The following is a 5,000-nucleotide window of genomic DNA, read 5'->3' on the forward strand; positions in this document are numbered from 1 at the left end:
AGCGCGCCCGTCTTCGGGGCTTGTTGCTGGCCGTTGGAGGAGCTCCAGCGGACCGGGGGGAGCGCGCCCGTCTTCGGGGCTTGTTGCTGGCCGTTGGAGGAGCTCCAGCGGACCGCGGGGAGCGCGCCCGTCTTCGGGGCTTGTTGCTGGCCGTTGGAGGAGCTCCAGCGGACCGCGGGGAGCGCGCCCGTCTTCGGGGCTTGTTGCTGGCCGTTGGAGGAGCTCCAGCGGACCGCGGGGAGCGCGCCCGTCTTCGGGGCTTGTTGCTGGCCGTTGGCGGAGCTCCAGCGGACCGGGGGGAGCGCGTCCGTCTTCGGGGCTTGTTGCTGGCCGTTGGAGGAGCTCCAGCGGACCGCGGGGAGCGCGCCCGTCTTCGGGGCTTGTTGCTGGCCGTTGGCGGAGCTCCAGCGGACCGCGGGGAGCGCGCCCGTCTTCGGGGCTTGTTGCTGGCCGTTGGAGGAGCTCCAGCGGACCGCGGGGAGCGCGCCCGTCTTCGGGGCTTGTTGCTGGCCGTTGGAGGAGCTCCAGCGGACCGGGGGGAGCGCGCCCGTCTTCGGGGCTTGTTGCTGGCCGTTGGAGGAGCTCCAGCGGACCGGGGGGAGCGCGCCCGTCTTCGGGGCTTGTTGCTGGCCGTTGGCGGAGCTCCAGCGGACCGGGGGGAGCGCGCCCGTCTTCGGGGCTTGTTGCTGGCCGTTGGAGGAGCTCCAGCGGACCGCGGGGAGCGCGCCCGTCTTCGGGGCTTGTTGCTGGCCGTTGGCGGAGCTCCAGCGGACCGGGGGGAGCGCGCCCGTCTTCGGGGCTTGTTGCTGGCCGTTGGAGGAGCTCCAGCGGACCGCGGGGAGCGCGCCCGTCTTCGGGGCTTGTTGCTGGACGTTGGAGGAGCTCCAGCGGACCGGGGGGAGCGCGCCCGTCTTCGGGGCTTGTTGCTGGCCGTTGGAGGAGCTCCAGCGGACCGCGGGGAGCGCGCCCGTCTTCGGGGCTTGTTGCTGGCCGTTGGCGGAGCTCCAGCGGACCGCGGGGAGCGCGCCCGTCTTCGGGGCTTGTTGCTGGCCGTTGGAGGAGCTCCAGCGGACCGGGGGGAGCGCGCCCGTCTTCGGGGCTTGTTGCTGGCCGTTGGCGGAGCTCCAGCGGACCGGGGGGAGCGCGCCCGTCTTCGGGGCTTGTTGCTGGCCGTTGGAGGAGCTCCAGCGGACCGCGGGGAGCGCGCCCGTCTTCGGGGCTTGTTGCTGGCCGTTGGAGGAGCTCCAGCGGACCGCGGGGGAGCCGGGCGTTCGAGTTGCCCAGGCAGGGGGTTATCCTCCACTAGCAAACCTCCATGAGCAGCGGAGCCCGTCAGCTGCGCCAAAAAGAACCACACGAGGGCGGCCTGGGGTTGAAATCCCCCGCCACATAGGAACGAATGCCGGGCGTTCGAGTTGCCCAGGCAGGGGGTTATCCTCCACTAGCAAACCTCCATGAGCAGCGGAGCCCGTCAGCTGCGCCAAAAAGAACCACACGAGGGCGGCCTGGGGTTGAAATCCCCCGCCACATAGGAACGAATGCCGGGCGTTCGAGTTGCCCAGGCAGGGGGTTATCCTCCACTAGCAAACCTCCATGAGCAGCGGAGCCCGTCAGCTGCGCCAAAAAGAACCACACGAGGGCGGCCTGGGGTTGAAATCCCCCGCCACATAGGAACGAATGCCGGGCGTTCGAGTTGCCCAGGCAGGGGGTTATCCTCCACTAGCAAACCTCCACGAGCAGCGGAGCCCGTCAGCTGCGCCAAAAAGAACCCCACGAGGGCGACCTGGGGTTGAAATCCCCCGCCACATAGGAACGAATGCCGGGCGTTCGAGTTGCCCAGGCAGGGGGTTATCCTCCACTAGCAAACCTCCACGAGCAGCGGAGCCCGTCAGCTGCGCCAAAAAGAACCACACGAGGGCGACCTGGGGTTGAAATCCCCCGCCACATAGGAACGAATGCCGGGCGTTCGAGTTGCCCAGGCAGGGGGTTATCCTCCACTAGCAAACCTCCACGAGCAGCGGAGCCCGTCAGCTGCGCCAAAAAGAACCACACGAGGGCGACCTGGGGTTGAAATCCCCCGCCACATAGGAACGAATGCCGGGCAACCAGGGGTCGAAATCCCCCATTGAAATGAATGGCGGGCAACCAGGGGTCGAAGTCCCCCATTGAAATGAATGGCGGGCAACCAGGGGTCGAAGTCCCCCATTGAAATGAATGGCGGGTTACCAGGGGTCGAAATCCCCCATTGAAATGAATGGCGGGCGACCAGGGGTCGAAATCCCCCATTGAAATGAATGGCGGGCAACCAGGGGTCGAAGTCCCCCATTGAAATGAATGGCGGGCAACCAGGGGTCGAAGTCCCCCATTGAAATGAATGGCGGGCTACCAGGGGTCGAAATCCCCCATTGAAATGAATGGCGGGCGACCAGGGGTCGAAATCCCCCATTGAAATGAATGGCGGGCAACCAGGGGTCGAAGTCCCCCATTGAAATGAATGGCGGGCAACCAGGGGTCGAAGTCCCCCATTGAAATGAATGGCGGGCTACCAGGGGTCCAAGTCCCCCATTGAAATGAATGGCGGGCTACCAGGGGTCGAAGTCCCCCATTGAAATGAATGGCGGGCTACCAGGGGTCGAAATCCCCCATTGAAATGAATGGCGGGCGACCAGGGGTCGAAATCCCCCATTGAAATGAATGGCGGGCGACCAGGGGTCGAAATCCCCCATTGAAATGAATGGCGGGCAACCAGGGGTCGAAGTCCCCCATTGAAATGAATGGCGGGCTACCAGGGGTCGAAATCCCCCATTGAAATGAATGGCGGGCGACCAGGGGTCGAAATCCCCCATTGAAATGAATGGCGGGCTACCAGGGGTCCAAGTCCCCCATTGAAATGAATGGCGGGCTACCAGGGGTCGAAGTCCCCCATTGAAATGAATGGCGGGCTACCAGGGGTCGAAATCCCCCATTGAAATGAATGGCGGGCGACCAGGGGTCGAAATCCCCCATTGAAATGAATGGCGGGCGACCAGGGGTCGAAATCCCCCATTGAAATGAATGGCGGGCAACCAGGGGTCGAAGTCCCCCATTGAAATGAATGGCGGGCTACCAGGGGTCGAAATCCCCCATTGAAATGAATGGCGGGCGACCAGGGGTCGAAATCCCCCATTGAAATGAATGGCGGGCTACCAGGGGTCCAAGTCCCCCATTGAAATGAATGGCGGGCTACCAGGGGTCGAAGTCCCCCATTGAAATGAATGGCGGGCTACCAGGGGTCGAAATCCCCCATTGAAATGAATGGCGGGCGACCAGGGGTCGAAATCCCCCATTGAAATGAATGGCGGGCAACCAGGGGTCGAAAGTCCCCATTGAAATGAATGGCGGGCGACCAGGGGTCGAAATTCCCCATTGAAATGAATGGCGGGCAACCAGGGGTCGAAATTCCCCATTGAAATGAATGGGCCCATTCATTTTCAATGGCCGGGCTACCAGGGGCGCAGTACCACCTGTCGTCATTAGGGGCGCTGTAGATAGGGGACCGAGTCCCCCCATTCGAGAGGTTTGCACCCAAACCTCAAAATGGTTGGTGTACAATTATAGGAGAGACCTTTTTAAGACGTGGGAGCTCCAGGGCAAATCAAGGGAGGCTCGACCAACCCATATCCGCTTTAGATGCACTTTAGGTCGGACTCCCTTGCCAGATGGTCCCCTCCTCAGCCTGGTTCTCGAATTTTTTCTAAGTCAGCCCAACTTGGAAATATTTTCAGAGTGCCACTTTCAAGGGAGTTTCGCCCAACCCCTATCCGCCTAAGAGGCACTTCGGGTCGGCCTGACTGGCCACATTTTCCCCCTCCTCATCCTGGTTCTCGAATTTTTTCTAAGTCAGCCAAACTTGGAAATTTTTTCAGAGTGCCACTTTCAAGGGAGTTTCGCCCAACCCCTATCCGCCTAAGAGGCACTTCGGGTCGGCCTGACTGGCCACATTTTCCCCCTCCTCATCCTGGTTCTCGAATTTTTTCTAAGTCAGCCAAACTTGGAAATTTTTTCAGAGTGCCACTTTCAAGGGAGTTTCGCCCAACCCCTATCCGCCTAAGAGGCACTTCGGGTCGGCCTGACTGGCCACATTTTCCCCCTCCTCATCCTGGTTCTCGAATTTTTTCTAAGTCAGCCAAACTTGGAAATTTTTTCAGAGTGCCACTTTCAAGGGAGTTTCGCCCAACCCCTATCCGCCTAAGAGGCACTTCGGGTCGGCCTGACTGGCCACATTTTCCCCCTCCTCATCCTGGTTCTCGAATTTTTTCTAAGTCAGCCAAACTTGGAAATTTTTTCAGAGTGCCACTTTCAAGGGAGTTTCGCCCAACCCCTATCCGCCTAAGAGGCACTTCGGGTCGGCCTGACTGGCCACATTTTCCCCCTCCTCATCCTGGTTCTCGAATTTTTTCTAAGTCAGCCAAACTTGGAAATTTTTTCAGAGTGCCACTTTCAAGGGAGTTTCGCCCAACCCCTATCCGCCTAAGAGGCACTTCGGGTCGGCCTGACTGGCCACATTTTCCCCCTCCTCATCCTGGTTCTCGAATTTTTTCTAAGTCAGCCAAACTTGGAAATTTTTTCAGAGTGCCACTTTCAAGGGAGTTTCGCCCAACCCCTATCCGCCTAAGAGGCACTTCGGGTCGGCCTGACTGGCCACATTTTCCCCCTCCTCATCCTGGTTCTCGAATTTTTTCTAAGTCAGCCAAACTTGGAAATTTTTTCAGAGTGCCACTTTCAAGGGAGTTTCGCCCAACCCCTATCCGCCTAAGAGGCACTTCGGGTCGGCCTGACTGGCCACATTTTCCCCCTCCTCATCCTGGTTCTCGAATTTTTTCTAAGTCAGCCAAACTTGGAAATTTTTTCAGAGTGCCACTTTCAAGGGAGTTTCGCCCAACCCCTATCCGCCTAAGAGGCACTTCGGGTCGGCCTGACTGGCCACATTTTCCCCCTCCTCATCCTGGTTCTCGAATTTT

This window comes from Leptonotus elevatus, unplaced genomic scaffold (assembly GCF_054856555.1).
Source record: "Leptonotus elevatus isolate MCC_2025b unplaced genomic scaffold, RoL_Lele_1.0 HiC_scaffold_103, whole genome shotgun sequence".
Taxonomy (NCBI): domain Eukaryota; kingdom Metazoa; phylum Chordata; class Actinopteri; order Syngnathiformes; family Syngnathidae; genus Leptonotus; species Leptonotus elevatus.